The sequence below is a fragment of the Lissotriton helveticus genome, chromosome 6 (assembly GCF_964261635.1).
Source record: "Lissotriton helveticus chromosome 6, aLisHel1.1, whole genome shotgun sequence".
Classification (NCBI taxonomy): Eukaryota; Metazoa; Chordata; class Amphibia; order Caudata; family Salamandridae; genus Lissotriton; species Lissotriton helveticus.
This window is the reverse complement of record NC_136067.1, coordinates 615,120,316-615,146,990: the sequence shown is the minus strand read 5'-3', so window position 1 is coordinate 615,146,990 and position 26,675 is coordinate 615,120,316. Positions and strand designations below refer to the sequence as shown.

Below are 26,675 nucleotides of genomic sequence, written 5' to 3'. Positions count from 1 at the left end.
ATTGCCAATCGAAAGATTCTGGTTGACACACTGCTCTAGTGTGCCAACTCTCTTTCTGAATCCATATTGTACTTGCGTAAGGACTGACTTCTCTTGGACCCAGGCTTCTAATCTTGATAGCATGACCCTACTCATGATCTTTATAGAAGAGTCCAATAAGGAGATTGGACGGTAATTGCAGACATCGGTTTCGACTCCTTTCTTATGAATTGGTATTATAATTGACTGACCCCATGATAATGGGAATTGGGTCTCAACAGCGGCATTAAAAACTCTGGTTAAAAACGGCGACCATAAAACCATTTAATTTTTATAAAGGTCTATCGGGACCCCGTCAGGTCCCGATGCCTTTCCCCACTTCCTACTAATTATACCCTAGATTACTTCCTCTATACTAATTGGCCAGTCATCAGGGTTTTGATTGAGCAAGGTGGCTCAGTTCAACAACAAGCCCACAACAGGCCTTGTCACATCGCGATAATTTCACCATGATACCCACAATATTTTCCTAATGAGAGTGGCATTAAGTAAAACCACGACAACGCACAACGTAACAGGCATGTAACATAGTTCACGTCTGATTGATGTCTGTTTTTTTCTTCTTCCTCCCACAGGTCTTTTTTACTTTTCCTTGACTCACCCAACGAGGATAGAGTCCTTTTACCATTTAGCGAATTTTGCTAATTTTGGTCACAGGGAACGAGGATTAGGTGTGCCTTTTAGGGGGCACATACCGTCCAGCTCCCTGAAACAACGGTCCTGATGAAAACCTGGTACATCCCATCTTTGGTTGAAACATGTAGACCAGTACACAGAGATACTTTTGGCCTTAATATACCCTCATAGTATCTCGTCCCACCTTTTTTAATATTGCCCAGTTACTTGTAAATAAAATTTATCTTCCCACTAAGTTAAACAGGACAATTTTTAACACACCTTTTTTTCTGCACTTACACTCACAACCTGCTCCACTGTAATGCAGGTGTTGTAGCACACCCTGGCGACGCTAGGCCGCTAGGGTGGACCCCAATGATGAAGCATGTCACCACTAGGCTGGTGAGTGAGGGGTTTTTAACAAAAGGATTAATTCTTTCCTTTTGCTAATTTACCATCACATTAGGAATCTCCTCTGAATTTCCAATGATGGTACTCTTTTCTTTGTTTATCTAATCCTTCCACAGGGGAACAGGAGTACTCTCCGTTCATTTCTTGTGAACACGATCCCTTGCTCTCCCCTTTGTTAACATATACTATTGACAGTATCCCAGAAAAGTTTACTATTTTTGGTATCGGCTGCCTGGCTTAAATCTTCCCAGGCTTTTTCTTGAAGTTCCGATTATCTGGTTTTTAGGGCTAAGGCATATTCTGCACGTAAGGCCTTAATTGTATCCGGATTTCTTGGGCTACACCCCAGGGCTTGTTTGAGACGACACAAAGCTACTGTACAGTTATCATCAAACCAGCCCACCTTGGGTTTTTTTTTTCCGCGGACTAGTTTCGACAAGAGGTTCTCCACGGTATTATTGATCTTAGTGAAATTATCAAGCATCAATACTGGGTCAACTTCATCCCCTAAACAGACTTGGATTTCGTTCTGGCATTGTGTAATAACATTGTGCTGGATTTTAGATGGGTCCAGACCGGCCCATTTTATCCGGACACCGTTTGGTCTAATGGGGGCAATACATGGGCTGTAAGAGATACCAGTAACATTTTTAAAACACCAACATAATAAATACAGAGAAATACTATTATGATCACTAGTTGGTTGGTCCGTTATCCAGGGTGGTGAAAATAAATGTACACTATTACTGTAGATAATAACGTGATCAATATTGGACGTTGCATTTCTGCCTGTGAATGTGGGACGTTTCATGTTATGTTTATCGGTAACACAATACAGTAATTCTAAGTCCAGCTTAGCGATAACACCATTTAGGGCCGTACCATATTCACAATGGGGGAAGTGCATATAACAGTCATCATCAAATTCCCCCCTCATGGGCCCACAAACGTTAGTCAAGTATAATGGGCATATTTGAACATTAAAACCGCCAACCCAGAGAATAATTATCTGTTTCCTAATAGTACTAGTCAGCTTCTCAAGTTCCTTTTCCAGGGCATGGACAATTGAACCACGTAGAGAGTTAAACACATTGTTATAAAAGTTGATCAAGATAACCTCTTTACCCACGGGGGATACCAGCCACATAATCTGATCATGAGTGCCCACAATAGTCCAGCCTTTAATTTTACATTTGTTCAGATTGGTGGAAATCAAAATCAGAACACCACCCTTAGCTCTACCCGAGTGGGAAGCCTGGGCTGGTAGCCAAAGGGAGGTAAAACCCTCTACATATATTGGATCAGTACACCACGTCTCCTGTAGGCATATAATGTCGTGTTGGGCCAAGATAAAATCGGGCCATGATGGTGTGCCTATTTTGCTTTTAAAACCAGCAATATTCCAGGTGGTAACTTGATACCCTTTGCCCATATTCGTTTCGTAAAGTTCCTGAGAGGGTACTACATGCCCCACCTCTTTACTAGTGATAATTGATTCTGCTGAAATACATTCTAAATCGCTAGGGGTGGTAGGTGTCCATATTACATTAGTGAGTAACGTCCCACCCTACTCTAGCATGCATAGATCAACCTTTCTAGTGATCGTCTTGAAGTTTAGATTTTCCGTTATGGGACTTTTGGGTGTATAATGGGCATATTTGAACATTAAAACCGCCAACCCAGAGAATAATTATCTGTTTCCTAATAGTACTAGTCAGCTTCTCAAGTTCCTTTTCCAGGGCATGGACAATTGAACCACGTAGAGAGTTAAACACATTGTTATAAAAGTTGATCAAGATAACCTCTTTACCCACGGGGGATACCAGCCACATAATCTGATCATGAGTGCCCACAATAGTCCAGCCTTTAATTTTACATTTGTTCAGATTGGTGGAAATCAAAATCAGAACACCACCCTTAGCTCTACCCGAGTGGGAAGCCTGGGCTGGTAGCCAAAGGGAGGTAAAACCCTCTACATATATTGGATCAGTACACCACGTCTCCTGTAGGCATATAATGTCGTGTTGGGCCAAGATAAAATCGGGCCATGATGGTGTGCCTATTTTGCTTTTAAAACCAGCAATATTCCAGGTGGTAACTTGATACCCTTTGCCCATATTCGTTTCGTAAAGTTCCTGAGAGGGTACTACATGCCCCACCTCTTTACTAGTAGGGTCTGCAATCCTATGATCACCCAGATTTTTTGCTTTTTGCTGCACTGGTTTACGACTTTCCCTGGCTGTGGGCCTGCTAATCAGACCCACAGCCTAGCTGTTCTCTCTATCCAAATTGTACCCAGGTACTGAATTGGCACTGGGCCCTCTCCAAGTCCCTGTACCCAGGGCTGAGGTGCACCCAGAAGTCTCCCAGGGGCTGAAGCATGTATTATGCCACCCCTGGATTGACTAACTAAAACTGACACAACTGGCTGCACGACAGCTGGGGCAAGGTGGTGTACTCACCCTTTGCTTTAGATATAGTATACCTATATCTAACCCTAAAATGGACACACAGATCTCCTATCAGTCACTCCTATGGCAGGCCTTAACAATCCTGAAGGCAGAGTGCTTGGAATCGTGTGAGATGGTGCTCTGGCATGAGCTGAGCCTGTCTGCGGCTTTCGGGATCTATCCCTTAGCCGTTTCCATGATATCGCATACCATATACTCTTAAGTGCATTATAATCCTCGCGGTTATGTGCCAACTCTGGTATCGCTTTATCAAAACATGTCGAGTAAGGTGTCATACGACTTGGAATACTAACCCCTCGCCAATTCTGGCGACGGGGTTAGCATTCCACCCTTCTAGAGGGACACGACATGCCTGTAACCTATAACCCGGTTAAACGTCAGACAGAGCCTTAGCATCCACAAAATGGATGCTGCCACCGAGACACAAGTCTGCCCTCCTGCTGCTGGGAGTCCTCCCAGAGCAGGAGATAAGGACAAAGGGTTTCCTGCCAGGGGCGGTGCCAGCACCGTCCCAGACAGGGTTTTGTGTATTGTAGGTAGGCAGGGCTTTAGAGGAAGGTGACTGCAAGTAGCACCCCGGTGCTCACTATGCATAGGCCGGCTTGAACCAGTTCCAGGGTCATTCCAGACCCTGTGCTGGGGAAAAGCCCGCCAAGGAAGTGGGTGTAACCACCCCCCTCCTAGTCCCACCCATAGGGCAGGACTTAGTCGCGTGCCAGCCCCTTTTTACAGGATAAAGGTAGAGACTGGCCCCCTTCCAAATCAGATCATCTTTGGAATCAAGATACCACTTTCCACGAAAGGACTTCACGATTTCTTCCTCAAGATTCTCCCTTGTGGCTAAGGAGTAGTCACCCTGCATCCGCAGGCACCATCTAAGAACACTGCGGTCTGCTGCACGTCCTTCCTCCGGAATCCGACTGCCCAGCTCGACGAGACCCGGCTTCCCTGGCACCTCTGACCTCTACCCACCTCTACAGCACAGCTGAGAACCGTGGGTGCGACGAGACCTCGAGGGACCGGCCATCGCCAAGACTGCACGACTTCTGCACAGCAAGCCCACCGAGTAATTTCCTGGTGAGTGCTTTGGGGTCCGAGAAGCCCCCACCCTGAGCAGCTCCAGCACCGAAGAGCAGCCCCCCAGCATCTCCACGATCGGCGTGGGGCCCTTCTGCTTTGTACTGCTCACCGCGTTGTTTGGCTACTAGCCCGCTGGCTTGTGGCCTTCCGAACGACGCCCGACGACAACACTGCTGCTGGTCTGGTTGCTCCAGACTGGCCCTTGATTCCCTCCATCGGAGAAGTACTCTGGACCCTCCTGGTCCGGCTGAGACGCCATTTTAGGTCCACCGCGTGGGCCTTGCATTTGCCAAGACTTGTTGCCCAATCCTGGGTCCAGCGACGTCGACAGCAAGAACCTTCGTGGGACAGCTCGCACCTCCATCCTGGTCGCCGACAACGCCTCCTGGTCCGAGAGACTGCAGAGCCCAGCAGCGCCCACTCACCTGACTGCGGTGACTTCGCCCGGTGCCATCCTGGTGCCCACTTAATCACTGGCTAGTGATTCAAGAACTTGGTCCCCTCTGCTTTCAGGTTTTCTTCTTCCTTGATCCAGGCTTGGATCCATCGAACTTTCCTTCACTGGTCGCCTGCCAGCAACTTCTTCCTTCCAGGCTCCTGGTCCGGCAACGAGATCCCCGACGTCTTTTCAGACCTATGCAGCTGCAGCCCCTGGGCTAGGTAACTTCGGCACTTCGGTGTCCCAGCATAGCCTCACTATCCTAGGGTCAGGATCCACTGTCGTTTTCTTCCCACCAGGTCGGGTTCGCCCGTGAACACTAACTTTGTGAATTCTAGCTTCCATAGACTTTGTCCCGCATCCCGCGTGAGAGTGCACACTCTGCACCCGAGTCCCCTGGGCCTCCTAGTAGTAATCTAACGATTCCCTAGTCCAGTCCTAGCGATTCCAAAGCCTATTAGAACTGTGACTTACCTGCTAGTAATTCGCATTCCACTTTTAGCGTATATGGTTTTTCGTGCCCCTCGGGCATTTGTGTAACGTGCTAACTTAAAAGTATTTTCGTAAGAGTTTTGTTGTGTGCTTAGCACCCTGTCCTCATAAAGAGTACAGGGTTGTTGTGATTCTAATAAATACATTGTTTATTTTCATAACACTTGTGTGGTGTCCTTTCACTGGGTGTTCAAGGGGTAATGTGATGGTAAAACAGCTGGCTTAACACGCCCTCTAGAGTCTTAGCCTTAGACTGCTCGTATCCATGCTACTAGGATAGCTGGTCTATAAGGTTGACTTACAACCAATCATCAATAAGGGTTGTTTGGACTGATATATAGTGATCACTAGAATAGTGAGCACTGCACATCAGGCCAACTTCTCACATTGGTGGCAGCGGTGGGATTTGAGCTTGCTGTTGTTTTACCACACATGCCCTAAGAATATCTTGTGAAAGATCACATAAGTACTAAAGGTACATATAACTTAGCTTAGAATACTCTGAGTTCTACTGAACCAGCTGTTGTAGCTCCTAGGGCCTAGCACACCCTAAACTACAACTCTAGCAAGGGATCAGTAGGCAAACATATAGTGTAGGTAAGTGCACCACTTACACCTCACTAGAAAAGCATGTCGACTCAGGGGGACTCTACTGAGACTCCCCTGGTCAGTGTTGACCCTCCACAGGTCACTTCGAGATATGCAGCTCTCAATTTTCAGGAGATGAGACAAATCTGTGTCTCCAGGAAACTGAAGCAGGGGTCTAACCCCACCCTTCCCTTTCTGATAGGTCTCTTAGAGACATATGATGCCAGAAAGCTCTCTCAGTTACATGGGAGCATGCCAGCCTTAGAGGGAACCTCTGGGGATCCAGACCTCCCCAACACTGATTCAGCAGTTGAGGAGGAGGATCAGGAGGTACTCTCTGGGGATGAGGCAGACAAGAATCTTGAGGTAGTCAGAAGGCTAACCAAGACCAACTTAGACTTACTTGGGCTAGGATCTGGGGGCCCCCCAGTACTAACCCGAAGTGGGCCTAACCTTGGAGTTAGGAGAGATAGATCTCTTTCTAGGGACTCCAATAGATCTCTGCACTCTAATGCCTCTTCTCAGGGGAGAAGGAATCCTCCACAGAGGAGATTTACTTCCCCTCAGAGAAGGGAGCATGAGGCTAGGATGAGACAAGCTGAACTGAGGATTGAAAGGGAAGAAATTGCCCTGGCCAAAGAGAAGCTTGCCCTGGCAAGAGAGCAGCAGATGAGTGGGCTAGCTCCCACTGGTGGCAGCAATCTCCCAAGAGATAGAGAGAAGGGTTTAGATACTAAACACCTGACTAAAATAGTGCCCCCCTTTAAGCAAGGGGATGACATCCAGAAATGGATGGCTGCTCTGGAGAGGGCCTGCACTGTGCAGAACATTCCCCAGAGTCAGTGGGCAGCTATACTGTGGCTCTCCTTTGATGGTAAAGGTAGAGATAAGCTCCTCACTACAAGAGTGGAGGATGCTAACAATTACCAGGTCCTGAAGAATACACTGGTTGATGGGTTTGGTTTAACCACTGAGCAGTACAGGTTGCTGTTCAGAGACACCCAGAAAACTCAGTCTCAGGACTGGTCTGATTTTGTGGATTGTGCCACTAAGGCTTTGGAGGGCTGGTTGCTGGGTAGCAAGGTTACAGATTACACAGGATTGTATAATCTAATGATGAGAGAACAAATTTTGAACAATTGTCAGAACCAGTTGCTGCACCAGCACCTTGTTGATTCAGATCTGACCTCTCCCCAAGAATTGGGAAAGAAGGCAGACAAATGGGTCAGGACAAGGATCAAGCAGAACCAGAACCAGAACCAGGGTGGTCAGAAGAAAGCAGACCAGAAGGGTAATGCTAAGAATGAGCAAAATGACCAGAAGTCTTCACCAGGTCCCCAACAAACCAAAGAGGGTGGGGGTCAGGCTTCCCAGAAGAAGAAGACTCAAGAAGGCCAGTCAAAAAGGTGGTGCCAGTACTGCAAAAGTAAATCTCACTGGTTTAGTGAGTGCACCAAAAGAGGAGGAGGACAAACTCCTGCCACTACAGCTCCTAAAGCAACTGCACCCCCTAGTACAGTCAGTAGTGGTAGTGTCACTCCCAAGGCATTAGTTGGGTTAACCTTGGGTACTGAGGGGTCTGACAACTTAGTTGGCACACTCACTCAGGCTGTCCTTGTCTGTACAGGGGATATGGATATGTCCCCTGAAACAAGTCCCAATACTTTGGGCAAATACAGGCAGACACCTTTGATTAATGGCAAAATGGCTCAGGCCTATAGGGACACTTGTGCCAGTGTCACCATGGTGACACCCAACTTTGTGGACCCTGGACAGATCATGCCAGGTACTGATTTCCTGGTGACCAATGCCAGCAATGTCACTACTAGTCATAGTGTGGCAATTGTGGCTTTCTCCTGGGGTGGAGTGAAGGGACAAAAGAAAGTTGTAGTCAGTTCAGACCTCCCAGTTGATTGTTTGTTGGGCAATGATTTGGAGTCATCACAATGGTCAGAAGTGGAGCAGAGGACTCACATGGAGATGTTAGGCTTGCCAGCACATGTGCTTGCTGTGACTAGGTCACAGGCCAGAAGATGCCCCACTGAACAGGTGCTGGATCCTGAAATTATGGACCAGACACCTCCCAAGAAGAAGAGCAGTAAGGGTAAGGCTTTGCCTTCCCCCTTGCCCCAGGTTGAGGATCAAGTCTCTGAGGAGGCTGATCTAGCAGAGCTGAGGGAAACTGAGCCTAAAGAGCTTGAACTTGATCAAGTTGAGTTTCTGGGCTCAGGGGGACCCTCCAGAGCAGACCTGGGGAAGGAACAGTTGAGCTGCCCTTCCCTTGAACCCCTCAGACAGCAGGCTGCTGCTGAGGCTGCAGGGAATGCCACAGGTGCCCACAGGGTATACTGGGAAGATGGACTCCCGTACTCTGAGTCAAGAGACCCCAAGCCTGGTGCAACCAGGAGGCTGGTCATCCCCTTGTCTCTGAGAGGTTTCCTTCTCACCTTGGCCCATGAGATTCCCCGTGCAGGTCATTTAGGTCAGACAAAGACTTGGGACAGGCTTGTCTCACACTTTCACTGGCCCCATATGAATGAGAATACCAAGGAGTTCTGTCGCTCCTGTGTCACTTGCCAAGCCAGTGGTAAGTCAGGTGGCACAACAAAGGCCCCCCTCATACCACTACCTGTGGTGGGGGTTCCCTTTGAAAGAGTGGGGATTGACATTGTTGGTCCAATGGAACCCCAGACAGCATCAGGACACAAGTTTATACTGGTGGTGGTGGACCATGCCACCAGGTATCCTGAGGCTATTCCCCTTAGGACCACTACAGCCCCTGTAGTGGCAAGAGCCCTAGTTGGAGTGTTCTCCAGAGTGGGTTTCCCTAAGGAGGTCGTTTCTGACAGAGGTACAAACTTCATGTCAGGATATCTGACTGCCATGTGGAAAGAGTGTGGTGTGAACTACAAGTTCACCACACCCTATCATCCACAATGCAATGGGCTTGTTGAGAGATTCAACAGGACCCTGAAAGGGATGATTCATGGACTACCTGAACCTCTTAGGAGAAGATGGGATGTCCTGATCCCCTGCCTCCTGTTTGCTTACAGAGAGGTCCCACAGAAGGGGGTTGGCTACAGCCCTTTTGAGCTTCTGTATGGGCATCCTGTAAGAGGACCCCTGTGTTTGGTGAAGGAAGGATGGGAGAGACCTCTCAAAAAGCCTGCAACCAACATAGTGGACTATGTACTTGGTCTCCGCTCCAGGATGGCTGAGTATATGGAGAAGGCATCTAAAAACCTTGAGGCCAGCCAGGAACTTCAAAAAGCTTGGCATGACCAAAAGGCTGTACTGACTGTGTACCAGCCAGGACAGAAGGTGTGGGTGCTGGAGCCAGTGGCCCCAGCAGCTCTGAAAGACAAATGGTCTGGGCCCCACACCATCATTGAGCAAAAGGGAGAGGTTACCTACTTGGTGGACCTTGGAACTCCCAGGAGCCCTCTCAGAGTGCTCCATGTTAACAGGCTCAAAGCATATGTTGACAGGAAGGACATGAGCTTGCTCATGGCCACAGATGAGGGACAGGAGGAAGAGAGTGACCCTCTCCCAGACCTGCTCACTCAGAATCCTGATGATGGGTCAGTTGATGGTGTTGTCTTTTGTGGCAGCCTCACTGAACATCAGCAACAGGATTGCAGGCAAGTTCTGCAATCCTTTCGACATATGTTCTCTCTGACCCCCAGCCAAACTGATTGGTGTACCCATGATGTTGACACTGGAGACAGTCTGCCTGTCAAGAGTAAAATCTACAGACAGCCTGATCATGTTAGAGACTGCATAAAAACTGAAGTGCAGAAAATGTTGGAACTGGGAGTCATTGAGCCCTCAGATAGCCCTTGGGCTAGCCCAGTAGTTCTAGTGCCAAAGCCTCACACCCAGGGTGGTAAGAGAGAGATGAGGTTTTGCGTAGACTACAGAGGCCTCAATGCAGTCACTAAGACTGATGCCCACCCAATCCCAAGAGCAGATGAGCTTATAGATAGATTGGCTTCTGCCAACTTCTTAAGCACATTTGATTTGACAGCTGGGTATTGGCAAATCAGGTTAGCTGAGGAAGCCAAACCTAAGACAGCATTTTCTACCCCTGGAGGGCATTATCAATTTGTGGTAATGCCCTTTGGACTGAAAAATGCACCTGCCACCTTCCAAAGGTTGGTGAATCAAGTCCTCACTGGGCTGGATGACTTCTGTGCAGCTTATCTTGACGATATTGCTGTCTTTAGCTCCACCTGGGAGGATCACCTGGTCCACCTGAGGAAAGTGTTAGAGGCCCTGCAAAAGGCAGGCCTCACTATCAAGGCCACAAAGTGCCAGATAGGGCAGACACAGGTTGTATACCTGGGCCACCTTGTAGGTGGAGGCCAGGTTCAGCCACTGGAGAGTAAGATACAGGCCATCAAGGACTGGACTCCTCCAATCACCCAGACTCAGGTTCGAGCTTTCTTGGGCCTGACTGGGTACTATAGGAAGTTTGTCAGAAATTATGGGTCCATAGTGACCCCCCTTAATGACCTGACAAGCAAGAAGATGCCAAAGAAAGTTCAGTGGACAGCAAGCTGTCAGAAAGCATTCAATGACCTAAAGCAGGCCATGTGCACAGCACCTATCCTCAAGAGTCCAGATTACTCCAAGCCATTCATTGTCCAAACAGATGCTTCTGAGTTGGGTGTGGGAGCTGTTCTGTCTCAACTGAATTTTGATGGTAATGATCAGCCTATTGCTTTCATTAGTAGAAGGTTGACACCCAGAGAGAAAAATTGGTCAGCTATTGAGAGGGAGGCCTTTGCTGTGGTCTGGGCCCTGAAGAAGCTGAGGGCCTACTTGTTTGGCACTCACTTCACCATTCAGACAGACCATAAGCCCCTCTTGTGGCTAAATCAGATGAAGGGTGAAAACCCCAAACTGCTTAGGTGGTCCATTTCCCTACAGGGGATGGATTTTACAGTGGAGCATAGACCTGGGACTGATCACAGCAATGCTGATGGGCTCTCCAGGTATTTCCACTTAGAGCAAGAAGACTCACCTGGTCAAGGTTAGTTTATTGTCCCAAAGTTTGGGGGGGGGTCATGTAGGAGAGTAGGGTCTGCAATCCTATGATCACCCAGATTTTTTGCTTTTTGCTGCACTGGTTTACGACTTTCCCTGGCTGTGGGCCTGCTAATCAGACCCACAGCCTAGCTGTTCTCTCTATCCAAATTGTACCCAGGTACTGAATTGGCACTGGGCCCTCTCCAAGTCCCTGTACCCAGGGCTGAGGTGCACCCAGAAGTCTCCCAGGGGCTGAAGCATGTATTATGCCACCCCTGGATTGACTAACTAAAACTGACACAACTGGCTGCACGACAGCTGGGGCAAGGTGGTGTACTCACCCTTTGCTTTAGATATAGTATACCTATATCTAACCCTAAAATGGACACACAGATCTCCTATCAGTCACTCCTATGGCAGGCCTTAACAATCCTGAAGGCAGAGTGCTTGGAATCGTGTGAGATGGTGCTCTGGCATGAGCTGAGCCTGTCTGCGGCTTTCGGGATCTATCCCTTAGCCGTTTCCATGATATCGCATACCATATACTCTTAAGTGCATTATAATCCTCGCGGTTATGTGCCAACTCTGGTATCGCTTTATCAAAACATGTCGAGTAAGGTGTCATACGACTTGGAATACTAACCCCTCGCCAATTCTGGCGACGGGGTTAGCATTCCACCCTTCTAGAGGGACACGACATGCCTGTAACCTATAACCCGGTTAAACGTCAGACAGAGCCTTAGCATCCACAAAATGGATGCTGCCACCGAGACACAAGTCTGCCCTCCTGCTGCTGGGAGTCCTCCCAGAGCAGGAGATAAGGACAAAGGGTTTCCTGCCAGGGGCGGTGCCAGCACCGTCCCAGACAGGGTTTTGTGTATTGTAGGTAGGCAGGGCTTTAGAGGAAGGTGACTGCAAGTAGCACCCCGGTGCTCACTATGCATAGGCCGGCTTGAACCAGTTCCAGGGTCATTCCAGACCCTGTGCTGGGGAAAAGCCCGCCAAGGAAGTGGGTGTAACCACCCCCCTCCTAGTCCCACCCATAGGGCAGGACTTAGTCGCGTGCCAGCCCCTTTTTACAGGATAAAGGTAGAGACTGGCCCCCTTCCAAATCAGATCATCTTTGGAATCAAGATACCACTTTCCACGAAAGGACTTCACGATTTCTTCCTCAAGATTCTCCCTTGTGGCTAAGGAGTAGTCACCCTGCATCCGCAGGCACCATCTAAGAACACTGCGGTCTGCTGCACGTCCTTCCTCCGGAATCCGACTGCCCAGCTCGACGAGACCCGGCTTCCCTGGCACCTCTGACCTCTACCCACCTCTACAGCACAGCTGAGAACCGTGGGTGCGACGAGACCTCGAGGGACCGGCCATCGCCAAGACTGCACGACTTCTGCACAGCAAGCCCACCGAGTAATTTCCTGGTGAGTGCTTTGGGGTCCGAGAAGCCCCCACCCTGAGCAGCTCCAGCACCGAAGAGCAGCCCCCCAGCATCTCCACGATCGGCGTGGGGCCCTTCTGCTTTGTACTGCTCACCGCGTTGTTTGGCTACTAGCCCGCTGGCTTGTGGCCTTCCGAACGACGCCCGACGACAACACTGCTGCTGGTCTGGTTGCTCCAGACTGGCCCTTGATTCCCTCCATCGGAGAAGTACTCTGGACCCTCCTGGTCCGGCTGAGACGCCATTTTAGGTCCACCGCGTGGGCCTTGCATTTGCCAAGACTTGTTGCCCAATCCTGGGTCCAGCGACGTCGACAGCAAGAACCTTCGTGGGACAGCTCGCACCTCCATCCTGGTCGCCGACAACGCCTCCTGGTCCGAGAGACTGCAGAGCCCAGCAGCGCCCACTCACCTGACTGCGGTGACTTCGCCCGGTGCCATCCTGGTGCCCACTTAATCACTGGCTAGTGATTCAAGAACTTGGTCCCCTCTGCTTTCAGGTTTTCTTCTTCCTTGATCCAGGCTTGGATCCATCGAACTTTCCTTCACTGGTCGCCTGCCAGCAACTTCTTCCTTCCAGGCTCCTGGTCCGGCAACGAGATCCCCGACGTCTTTTCAGACCTATGCAGCTGCAGCCCCTGGGCTAGGTAACTTCGGCACTTCGGTGTCCCAGCATAGCCTCACTATCCTAGGGTCAGGATCCACTGTCGTTTTCTTCCCACCAGGTCGGGTTCGCCCGTGAACACTAACTTTGTGAATTCTAGCTTCCATAGACTTTGTCCCGCATCCCGCGTGAGAGTGCACACTCTGCACCCGAGTCCCCTGGGCCTCCTAGTAGTAATCTAACGATTCCCTAGTCCAGTCCTAGCGATTCCAAAGCCTATTAGAACTGTGACTTACCTGCTAGTAATTCGCATTCCACTTTTAGCGTATATGGTTTTTCGTGCCCCTCGGGCATTTGTGTAACGTGCTAACTTAAAAGTATTTTCGTAAGAGTTTTGTTGTGTGCTTAGCACCCTGTCCTCATAAAGAGTACAGGGTTGTTGTGATTCTAATAAATACATTGTTTATTTTCATAACACTTGTGTGGTGTCCTTTCACTGGGTGTTCAAGGGGTAATGTGATGGTAAAACAGCTGGCTTAACACGCCCTCTAGAGTCTTAGCCTTAGACTGCTCGTATCCATGCTACTAGGATAGCTGGTCTATAAGGTTGACTTACAACCAATCATCAATAAGGGTTGTTTGGACTGATATATAGTGATCACTAGAATAGTGAGCACTGCACATCAGGCCAACTTCTCACAATAATTATCTGTTTCCTAATAGTACTAGTCAGCTTCTCAAGTTCCTTTTCCAGGGCATGGACAATTGAACCACGTAGAGAGTTAAACACATTGTTATAAAAGTTGATCAAGATAACCTCTTTACCCACGGGGGATACCAGCCACATAATCTGATCATGAGTGCCCACAATAGTCCAGCCTTTAATTTTACATTTGTTCAGATTGGTGGAAATCAAAATCAGAACACCACCCTTAGCTCTACCCGAGTGGGAAGCCTGGGCTGGTAGCCAAAGGGAGGTAAAACCCTCTACATATATTGGATCAGTACACCACGTCTCCTGTAGGCATATAATGTCGTGTTGGGCCAAGATAAAATCGGGCCATGATGGTGTGCCTATTTTGCTTTTAAAACCAGCAATATTCCAGGTGGTAACTTGATACCCTTTGCCCATATTCGTTTCGTAAAGTTCCTGAGAGGGTACTACATGCCCCACCTCTTTACTAGTGATAATTGATTCTGCTGAAATACATTCTAAATCGCTAGGGGTGGTAGGTGTCCATATTACATTAGTGAGTAACGTCCCACCCTACTCTAGCATGCATAGATCAACCTTTCTAGTGATCGTCTTGAAGTTTAGATTTTCCGTTATGGGACTTTTGGGTACATATCTTTCCTGTGCAACCTGACTGGACTGTATAGGTCCCTCACGTCAATCATTGGTATCCAAATTACTCAGAGCCTGATATCGGTTGGTTACTGAGATGGCAAAATTGGGTAGGAGGGAGAACAGGGAGGGGGCTATCAAAGATCCATTTCTAGGCCAGCTTATATTTCCATGCGTCGCTATTAGATGTTTATAAAAGTACCCTAAAGGGAGAAGAGTGGTATTAAATTCCCGAAGTGAAGGTGGTGGTGCATTTTTAAGTGTATTATATGCCCACCTTGGGGACCTAAAATTAATAATAATGCAGTCCCCATCAAAGCATTTTTTTCAAAGGCCCAATCCAGCCCACTCTAGGTGTTGTCAAAATGTGACTTGCTCCTTTCATTGGATAGCTACAATTGTTGGTCAACCAGAACACTACTTTGTTCATAAGTGAACCATGTTCTTCTACCTGACCAGGTTGGAGTTTAGGAACGTTGGCCAGAATTGCAACGTAAGCATTGCATTCGGGAGGCAAGTTTGCAAATCGTGGCCATTTTCCTATCCCCATGGGCTGAGGCTCTTGGACCATCAGACTTTACATGCAATAGGTTTGTCTGACTTGTTCACTATTCTCTCCTTCTGGGGTGGTTTGAGTCTATAATTATTAGTTACATTTCCTGTCAATGTATTTCTATTTTTTCCCTATTTTCCACTTCTGTAATAGAGGTCCGCTCCTTAGAATTTTTACTTCGTTCACTGCCCAGGTCAAAGATCGAATCAGTGTGGCCTATAATAGAATCTCTCTGTGTTGGATCCTGTTCGACTCATTTTGAAGTTTACAGTTGACTTTGTCCAGCGCTCCGCTAATCTTATGGATTTCTCTGGCTAGAATATCGAATTTATCATAAAGCAGCCTTAGGGGCTCAATCATTTTATCAGAAATAGTCGCTAATGTTAAATGTTGGAGTATAGGGTCTGTTCTAATCGAATGATCAGCAGGCGGGCCTGGTTTCCCAATACGAGTACGCTTATTAACATTTTTTGCCTTGGGGTTAGAATTGGGATTCCCCTGTTCTATGGTATTCTTTCTGCGTCCCCTGGTCTTTTTCGGTAACGGGGGGCTTTCAAGGATGGTCAAATTAGGGGTCAATAGATATTCGAGTACGATCCCCACTAATCCCTCCCGCATCTATGGCGTCCGGACCCAAATCCTCGATTACCAATGAATTATTAATCGATTTATTGTATCCATTCTCGCTAGAAGGAACAGAAGGGACCCTGGCCCCGTTCCCCTGTTCTGCCCCCATATAGCTTGAGCCCATAGAGAGACACCTCTCAGTATGATCAATTTCTTCGGAGAGAACGTTAACCGCTTTGACCAGAAATGAATCAATCGTAGTGCATGATTTATCACTGAATGGCTTACCTGTCTTCCTCCTTGCCATGATATTACAACCAGAAAGGGCTATACAAACGGAGGATAAGTAATTGGCCCTATAAAAGTGCCTACAGGGACATGGATGTTACTTGCCCAAGTATAATGCAGCGACTACAGATGGAACTAGAAGGGGGCTAGTACAAAACGGTTAATGTTAACCTCGTAAGGTCTTTAGACCTTAAGTCCTTACTAGACAAAAGTTTGCCCCCTTTACAGATCTCTTGCTATAAAGTATCACCTCTCAGAATAAAGTGCAATGTAGGTTGGCTTTAAAGTGGCACGTGTTACACAGTATAAATTAGTCTACCACAGGCAAACTCGCTATGCATAAACTTGGGGTATTAGGCAACCCACTAGTAGTAAAGTGCAAGATAAATGGACCTTAAATAAAGTGGCATGTGCTAAAAGGAAGCAGTACAGCAGTATAGTCTATCACACAACAGTTCGAAATCCCACAGAATCAAATCATACAATATATTAATATATCATCATTAGGAATCACCATTAAAAATAAAGTGCAATATGGGTTGGCTTTAAAGGGATACAAGCTACAAGATGTAATTTAATCTACCACACAAGCGTACTCGCTATGCTGGAGCTAGATGTTTTGGGCAGTCCATTAGTAATAAAGTGCAAGGTAAATAAACCTTACATAAAGTGACATGTGCTAGGCAATATGGAAATATCGTACAGTTATTTAAAATCCCACGGTATCAAACATATAATACAATATTAAAATTAAAGATTAAAACCAGAGCAGTATTAAAATATTAATAAGTCCAAAGACAATAGCAGCGGAATGGCATTAAAATGCAAAATGTCAGTTTTGAAATAACAGGCACCGAAGTTAGGGGAGGATCTAAGACGATATTCTGGGTCTCCAATCACTCATAGTTCGTAATACCTTTTCCCTGGTTCTGTATTCCAATTGGGGTCCTGGTTGTTAGAGGGGGGGCCCTGCCCTGCCTCTTCCGGGCTAGGACGGGCTAGGACGGGCCCGGCCTTGGCCCGCGCGCGTCCCGCACTGCGGGTGTCTGGCAGCGTTTTAATAGCAGCCCTGGCCCCAGCGCATGATGTCATTGCGCTGGACCAGGCCGGGGCTGCAAGGGCTGCTGGGAAAGGTAGTTTTTCTAGCTGTTCCCCTCACGGCGCTGGCGGTGATATAGCAGCAGCCGCTCCCTTCGCGGCAAGGACTAAGCCGAAGGAGCCATTCCCCTCACGGCGCGATAGAGCAGAACAAAGCCGTTCCCGTCACGGAAGTACAAAAGCTCTACTCAGGGTTTCCGCAAGTAAGAACCTGACCAAACGTTGGCTGCATCATGTTGCAGGGATTCTGCTCAGGAACAGAATTATGCTTGGGATCAGAGAACCTTGGCATGAAGGGACTGAGTCAGCATACCACTGAGATATCTACGAGCCTCAGTCCAACTAATTATAGTTCCTTACTTGCCCTCCTAACCTTACCAGAGAGACAAGTGCATATGCATCCCAGAACATAACACTCTCGACCCTCTCAGGGAGCACGATAGGACACACCCTTTCGCACGGTCACTCGTACTTGTCCACAATAAGATAAACAAAAGACACAAAGGAAGTTTAGAATATTGAAACTATTGTGATCTGAAATGCAGTATACGTGCCACAATTAGAAAACAAATGTATACTAAAAATACTGTTCGCCTGGTCAATAAACTGTACAACACGAAAAGCCCTGTCATGTTAAAAGAGAGTAACCTAAACCCCCTTTCCCCTTCAACTGAAGTTAAAAGATTATATATCAAAAGATCTCTGGGCTTAGTAGCGGACAGCATACCATAGCATACATATATGGATGCCCTACATCTCAATTGATGCAGTGCTCTTGTCTCTGAATTCTTGCTCCATGTGTCTCTTTTGGATCTCTGTGCTCATCTATATGACAAGACATGTGTGCTCATAAACAGAAGCCTTTTCGTGTTCTGTCTAGGTGCCAGTGCCTAAACAGAGACAATAAAAAGGGACATGGCCTTGTCTATGGTGTGCATTCTGAATCCCAGGAAAAGAACGTAACATAAAAACATGTGCCAGTACCTCCCCCAATTGAGTGAAGTACCAAATAAGAGGAGACAGGAGAGTCATTGTCTCATGTTGAACAACGGTTGTTCAGAGATTGGCCGGCTAACTTGGTTCTAAAGTCTTGCCTCTGATGATACATCACCTCTACTGCTGTTGAAACAGCAAAAAATAAAAAAATTGGACCATCAGTCATTAGCAGTTAAGGTGGAATTTATGCTGATTTTTGCTTCTGAACTGCTTTATACAATACTAGAAGTCAACTCATGGAACGTCACTGCTTCCTATTAATTAGATTTCAGTGCTGGGCGGTGATGCCATGACGACTGTCTCAAAGAAGAACCCAGATATTGCAGATTCCACCAAATTTAAACCTGGTCTTCTCACCTGGCTGGACAGCATAAAACCTAGCAAATGAAAATCCTGTTTCCGCTCCTTGGTGAGATCATCTGCAAACTTCTGCAATACTCACAGGGATTGGTAATTCTTCCCAAAACTGCTGTAGCGATAACATTAAGGGCTGAGATGGATGCATATCATCAATCCTTAGGGATCCACCCCTGTATAGCCTGATAGGACCAGCAGAGGTCTCTTTGAACCACACAACGAATAATTGAATCCAATTTTGGCTCAAGATGTAAGAAATCTGGCTAGTGTTTCGAAAGTTTGTACTCGTTTCGCCAGTCAAGGTGTGACTGTAGTAAGCTGGCTCTATATATACTATACCAAAATGAGGTATGGTGTGCACAGAGTCCAATGGAACCCCAAAGGTAGGGAGAAGTAAAAGTAGATAATACTTTACTCCCTATTTGTGGTAGTGTAGGCGAGAAGTAAGGCTTTATTAGAGGGTAGTGTTAAGCATTTATTGTACACACTCTGGCAAGAAATGACGTCACACACTTAAAGGCTGAACTCAGACCAATTTGTTTGTAGAAAAATATTATTTAGCTAATTTATTTCTAGAACCAAGCCAGGCCTGGTGCAGGTAAGTGAAATAATACTTTTGCAGGTATAATAGTTTTATACAATTAGAATGTAGATTCAAATGCAGTTGGTTGATTTACAGATAAGTAAACAGTTTAAAATTACCTTACAGTTACTTTATAGATTACTGTGCATGATAATTCTTGGATTACTTTTTTAGTTACTTTTGCTAATCAGTGTGATAAGCCTAGCTATCACACAGACATTTTCTAGACAAAAGGGAAGTAGTTAAAATTTTATACAAATGCAGTTTCTTAGGGTTTTCATACAAACCAACTCCACACTTAGAAGATTTTTCAAACAAAATCAGTCAATGCAATGGGAAGAAATGAAGTTATCGGTTTACAGGTAAATACTTTATTGTAGGAGTTTGGTTTCTCCAAGCTAGAACCTGGGTTCCTCCAGGATAAGGGATGCACTCTCAAAGCACCCTCAGCTGCACTAGGGTGGTTGGGTGCAGAGTGCTGAGGCCCAATTTTATCCAATGGGGGATAGGTGGCCTCAGGTTGGTAACTGCTCACAGGTAGGTCACAAGGTTGTGGGAGTAAAGCTCCTGGTGATAGGCTCAGGTCAAAGGGGGATCCAATTTAGCACACAAAAAGTGCACCCACAGCGGCACAGGGGTGGCCGGGTGCAGGGTGCCATTTTGGCTCAGGTGCATTGCTGTTTTCAATGGGAGTTGCCGGTTTTGGATTTTGGCTGCAGGCTCGGTCTAGGAAGACTAATGGGAGTAGCCAACAGCTGGGCAGGTAAGTTAGATGGCTCGGGGACATAGGTGCACCTTGAGTTCTCTTCTCCAGGGTGGCTGGATGCAGTGGTGTCTTTCGAGGTCAGATTCACCTTACCGGGCCACTGGCGGTTGAGGGGGGGTTCTCAGTGCAGAGGCTGTCGGTGACGTAGGGGAGTCCTGGAGGGGTCAACCCATGGTAGACTCTGGGCTCTGGGAGACCTTGCTGGGACCGGTTGGCGACTCTGACTCGGCCCATAGGCGACGGATGCAGTGGTGGTTCCAGGCATCACGTTTTTCTGTCCTCAGCAGGCCCAGAGTCCGTTTTGGGAGTTTCTTTTTAACAGAGCTACTGTTCACAGGCAATCCGGTCTTTGTTAAAGGCAGTCAGTCCTCCCAGGGATTCTGGAGGTCCCTGGCTGCAGAACTAGACTACGTTTGGCGCAGGATCTCTGGAAACTGCAGACTGGCGAATAGGGATGGGGCCAGGTTAGTTCTTCTCTGCTGTCTTCTCTGCTGCGTGTCTTCTATCGTCCGTCTTCTTCGTAGGTTGCAGGAATCTGTCTTCTCGGTTCAGGGGGGCGTTTTAGGGGTCTCGAGGTCATAGCCAATGGGCTACTGGCCTTAGGGTGACTACACCCTTGTTGTGCTCATCCCGCTTGGGGGAGTGGGCACAATCGCTAATCCTGATTGGAAAGTGCCTGCCATCTACAAAATGGCAAGCACTGAAGAGTGGGCTTCCCCTCGCCTCCCCCACCTGAGGGGTGGGGTTGGCAGAGGTAGGCACACCTTCCAGGCTGTGCTAATTTTTCCCGCCTGTCTTCCCACCGAAAAGGAGGGGAGACAGGTGGGGGCCTGATAGGAGGAGAGGCTGGGGGAGTCGCGTTACAAAGGCGGCAAGACCTTTGAAGATACCCTGCCACAGATACCTCTTTCTGTACTCAGGGCGGTGTGACCACCTCCACCCAGGAAAGGCTTTGATTCTGGGCTCAGGGAGGGAAGGCTCCCACCTCAGGGATCCAGAAACATGTCTTGTGGTGGTAGGCTGGCGTGTACCAGTCCAGAAATCCACCAGAGCCTCAAATAACCTTTGCTGATTAGCGCCATTAGAGGTGCCATTTCCCCCCCTTCATCGTGAAATTATTGTCTATGGATCTCGGCGAGACAGTCATTTGGAGCAACGGGCTATGTCTCAGTGGGAGCACATGCTTTCTCAGAGAGACAGGCCTACTTTTTGTCTTTCACTACAATGTCCGCCATTTTACACCTTAGTTCAAATCTCACTAACGCTTTGAGGGAGGGTCCTCTTAGACATTACAGTGCAAGACTCAGTCCTTGGTGGAAAGAGAAGATGGGGGGCACATCACACAAACCGGATTAAAGTTACATAAAGTTTATTTTTACTTTCAACTGCAGAATATCTGATTAACAAGAAAGCATTGTGAATGAAAAGGCCAAGAAAGCCTTAATTTACTTGGCTGCAATTTGCTGGACACTGGTATTTACGACCTCCCCAACTACATGATGACTTGGGATGTTTGGTATCAAACATCTCGTATTAATAAACCCACACTGATTCCAGTGATGGATTTCTTAATACATGCACCCAGAAGGCACCTTAGAGGTGCCCCCTGAAAACCTACCGCCTACTAGTGCGCTGTCTGACTGGTGTATACCAGCCTGCCACAATAGGCAGGTTTCTGGCCCCCTGCAGGTGAGCACTGCACCTGCACTTGGAGGGCAAAAACGATGCATGCTCCGACAAGATGTGTTGTTACCTCCTCCAAGCAGGATGCCTAAGTAATCAGCATATCAAGGCAGGAGGCTTCAAAGGCCTCTGCTGCCTTTGAAATGCGACCCAAGGCTCTCCCAGACAGGGGAAATGCCATTCCCCTGAGCCCATTTGGCACCAGGACAGGTGGGCAAATTAGCTAGTCAAGGGGGTGTGTCCCCATTACAGGCGAGTAACACCCCTACGGTGGGCCACCTGAAGTGGACACGACTTTTAGAATTCCACCACCTTGATTTTGCCTGAATTAGGCACTCTGGGTCAGGGTTACGCCCATTTCCTACAGGAAGTAGTCATACAGAGGGTGCAGAGACCTTAAAATTTAGTAGCTCATTGGCTACTACCGGTCACTCCCTATAACTCTCCTAAATTGAGTATTTAGGTGGCACCCCTGACACCAGGAACTCACATTTTATGGTTCAAGTAAAGAGGACTACGAAGAGCAGCGAGAACAGAAGACTGACTGTGCACTTTTGGTGTAAACTCCTGCCTGCACCAAGTCTCGAAAATCGCAACCAGTGACTCGTCCTGAAGCTGAACAGCTTCCAAGAGCCCCAGGAGACAGCTAGCCCTTCACAAATTGTCTGCAATCTCTTTTAGTGTAGAGGAGTCACACCACTGCAGCACGCAGGCAATGACCAGCAAAGTCCGGTTCACTGAATTGCAGCTTAACGTCCAGCCCGGCGCCGCAGCCCCACAGGAAGCGGTACCTGTGCTCCTGAAGGTCAAAATAGCCCCCCCCCCCACTAAGTGAGTTGACATCAGGACCAACCAGAGCTGCACAGGACCAATACCTGAGGTACTGGATCCCTTGCAGCAAACAAAGACCATGAGTCCAATCCAGACTCCACCAACACTAAGCAGCAGTCGAGGGACGTCAGTACCACAGAGACCCACCTGGAGAGTGGCCCAGCTAGCCTGATTTTGCACCCTCAATCGGTGAGACCGATGACTGCAAGGCTCCAGGAATCACAGAGCCCAACCGACCGCTTTGCTCTTCAACTGAGCACCCCAGGCCGGGTACTGACTTTGCTCGCTTTCCCCTTGAACCCTTGGGCCCCAAGCCCTCCATTGGGAGCTCAGAAACATGTGCCCATGTCTCTCTCTGCAGCCTGTTTCTAGGTGCCCCCCTTCTCTTTACCGGAGCAGCATTAAGAGCACCTCCGCATCCGGGCACCCCAGGGTACATAATGAGTAACAGCTGGTAGTACTTTGGACCTTAAGATCATAAAGAGACCCCTAGAAGCTGACCATGAATACCTGTATGCTATCTATGTCTTTTCTACTAAAGGCAAGCATTGTGTGTAAAGGCGCACCAACACCCACCAAGCCGAACACCAGCAGCAACCACCTGAAGTGCATCCTCCTCAACACCCACTCCGTCCACAGACACGCCATCGAACTCTGGAAACTCCTCGACACCACAGCCCCTGACGTCGCCTTCCTCACGGAAACCTGGATGAACGACTCCTCAGCGCCCGCCATCGCCATCCCAGAGGGCTACAAGATCACCCGAAGAGACCGCGACAACCAGACTGGAGGAGGCCTCGCCATCATCTACAGGGACACCATCCGCATCCAGACCAACACCGACGACACCCTGACAACCGCCGAACACTGCACTTCCAGATCCACACGGACCCCAAAACCACCCTCAGAGGCACCCTGATCTACCGACCCCCGGGACCACGCACACAATTCAGCGAGGACATCGCCGACTTCATCAGCCCGCATGCCCTCCCCTCCGCCGACTACATCCTCCTGGGGGACATCAACTTCCACCTGGAGAACAACAACGACCGCAACACCATCACCCTGCTCGACAACCTCGCCATCCTCGGTCTCAAGCAGCTGGTGTCCACCCCCACCCACCTCGCCGGACACACACTCGACGCCGTCTTCTCATCCAGCAAAGACATCACCTTCAGCCACACCACCGGACTCCACTGGACGGACCACAGCTGCGTCCACTTCACCTTCAAAAGAACGACGATCCACCACCACCAGCAACAGGTTGCTCGAAGAAGCTGGAACAAGATCACAGCCGACCAGCTCGCCGCTTCCCTGAGCCAGCACCCTCCCGCAAGCTCAGCGAACCCCAGCCAGGCCGCCGACAACCTCACGAAGTGGATCAGCAACTGCGCGGACGAACTCGCCCCACTGAGGACCCCGCCCAACAGACCCGGCAGCAAGAAGGCCCCATGGTTCACCGACGAACTCATGAGCTCCAAGAAGAACTGCCGAGCCCTAGCGAAAGCTTGGAGAAGGGAACCAACTCCGGACAACATGACCACCCTCAAGCTTGCCACCCGGAAGCACCGCCAACTGATCCGCGCCACCAAGAAAACTGCATTCAAGGACCGGCTGGACAACAACGCACACAACTGCAAGGAACTCTTCAACATCGTGAAAGAGCTCTCCAACCCCAACGCCGGAAACAACGACATCACCCCTTCGCAAGACCTCTGCAACTCCCTCGCCTCCTACTTCCACAACAAGATCGCGGACATACACAACAGCTTCAGCACTCAACCGACGCACGCCACGACCGAACCACCGCCCCCCACCACCACCCTCCGCGCCTGGACCCCGATCAGCACCGAAGACACCATCCGCACGATGAACTCCATCCACTCCGGATCTCCGACAGACCCCTGCCCTCACCACGTCTTCAACAAGGCCGACACTGTCATCGCACCCCACCTGCGGGACATCATCAACACCTCCTTCGACACCGCCACCTTCCCGGAGAGCTGGAAGCACGCCGAACTCAGCGCCCTACTCAAGAAACCTACAGCGGACCCCACCGAACTCAAGAATTACCGCCCCATCTCGCTCCTCCCGTTTCCAGCCAAAGTCATCGAGAAGAACGTCAACAAACAGCTGGCCGCCTTCCTCGAGACGAATGGATCCCTCGACCCCTCACAGTCTGGCTTCCGAGCCAACCACAGCACCGAGACCGCCCTCATCGCTGCCACCGATGACATCCGAACCCTGATGGACAACGGAGAAACAGCGGCCCTCATCCTCCTAGACCTCTCCGCGGCATTCGACACTGTCTGCCACCGCACCCTAGTGCAGCGCCTCAGCAACGTCGGAATCCAGGAGAAGGCACTGGAATGGATCATCTCCTTCCTCGACGGAAGAACACAGAGAGTCCGCCTACCACCGTACAAGTCAGAGGCCACCGGAGTCATATGCGGCGTCCCTCAAGTGTCCTCGCTGAGCCCCACCCTCTTCAACGTCTACATGAGCCCCCTCGCGGCCATCGCTCGCCAACACAAACTCAACATCATCTCCTACGCTGACGACACCCAGCTGATTCTCTCCCTCACCAACGACCCCGCCACCGCCAGAGCCAACCTTCACGAAGGGATGAAAGACGTAGCCGAGTGGATGACAACCAGCCGCCTGAAACTGAACTCAGACAAGACGGAAGTCCTCATCCTGGGCTCCTCTCCCTCCGCCTGGGACGACTCCTGGTGGCCCCCCGCCCTGGGCACCGCACCCAAACCGACGGACCACGCACGCAACCTGGGCTTCATCCTGGACTCCTCCCTCTCCATGACCAGACAAGTCAACGCCGTCTCCGCATCCTGTTTTCACATCCTGCGCATGCTACGGAAGATCTTCCGGTGGATCCCCACTGAGACCAGGAAGACGGTCACCCAGGCCCTCGTTACCAGCCGACTGGACTACGGCAACGCCCTCTACGCCGGAACCACCGCCAAGCTCCAGAAGAGACTCCAGCGGATCCAGAACGCCTCAGCCAGACTCATCCTCGACATCCCCCGTTGCAGCCACATCTCCGGACATCTAAGAGACCTGCACTGGCTCCCCGTCAACAAGAGAATCACCTTCCGTCTCCTCACCCACGCACACAAAGCCCTACACGACCAAGGCCCGAGCTACCTCAACAACCGCCTCAACTTCTACGCTCCCAAACGCCACCTCCGATCGACCAACCACGCCCTCGCCGCCGTCCGCCGCATCCGAAGAGCGACAACAGGAGGAAGGTCCTTCTCCTACCTGGCCGCCAAGACCTGGAACTCCCTCCCGTCCGACCTGCGCCTGACCCAAGACCACCTCTCCTTCAGGAAGAAGCTCAAGACCTAGCTGCTGTTCGAGCAGTAGCAGCACCCCCCCCCCCCCCCAAGCGCCTTGAGACCCTCCGGGTAAGTAGTGCGCTCTATAAATGTCTTTGATTGATTGATTGATTTTAGTAACTGTTTTACTTACCTGCAAAATTCAATATATATAAAAATACTTACTTGCTATCGAAGTTCTTGGTCTCAAAATGTATATACAAATCTGACTTATTTTTCTAAATTGGTCCCAGTTTTATTCTTGAGTGCGTGTCATTTATTGCCTCTGTGAGTACAACAAATGCTTAGTACTACCCGCTGGTAAGTTTACCTGCTCACTCACACTACCACAAAAGAGCATTTGAGATATCGTTTGTGCCTCTGTAAACAAACTAGAGTTTACAGAGGAACTCTCTACTCAGTGTGCCTCGTTTTTGGCCACTATATAAAGAGACAGCTTCCTACAATGTTACTCGATTTGCAGTTTAATCAATTTTTAATAAACAAGAGAAGCTCCTCACACATAGTTAAACCAAGCAAAGGACCCACTTAAGGAGCTTACCACCATTCTAGTGCCACAACTAATTATGCAAACTAGATTATAAAATACCTGCTATTTACTTGGAATATCTCCCATCTTTACTTATGCAGTCTTAATAAAAAAATATTTTTATTCATGGTTGTCAGATGTTCAGTAGTCTCAGGTGGATTGCTGATATTGACTTTTGAAAGATCATACAATATTTGCTATTGCTAGTCACTGAGAAAGCTGACAGGCCAGGTAACTCACCTGCTCCAAACACTCGCCATTCACAGCTAAAAGATAATGGGATCAAGCTTTTTAAGCAAATGGATTACAAAAAATAGTGGTTATTCTATTACAACCTTTGTTAATGATCAATGCATGCCATAATTCTATCTGACATTCCCAAAAATCATTCAGACTCAGCAGGACTAAACAAGCTTTACTGGTAACTAGTTAAAAGGTGCATCATGTTCCTAGCTTTATGTATTGCTCACAAGGCCCTACAGAGATCAGGGACTGGAGAAATTAGAATTA

General features: G+C 48.8%; 1 protein-coding gene across 1 annotated transcript in view; it reads right to left on the bottom strand.

The window, feature by feature from the left end:
- The window catches only part of SENP6 (SUMO specific peptidase 6), a 744,657-nt gene that overhangs the window by 261,588 nt on the left and 456,394 nt on the right, over nt 1-26,675 (bottom strand). The gene's annotated exons all lie outside the window — the stretch shown is intronic.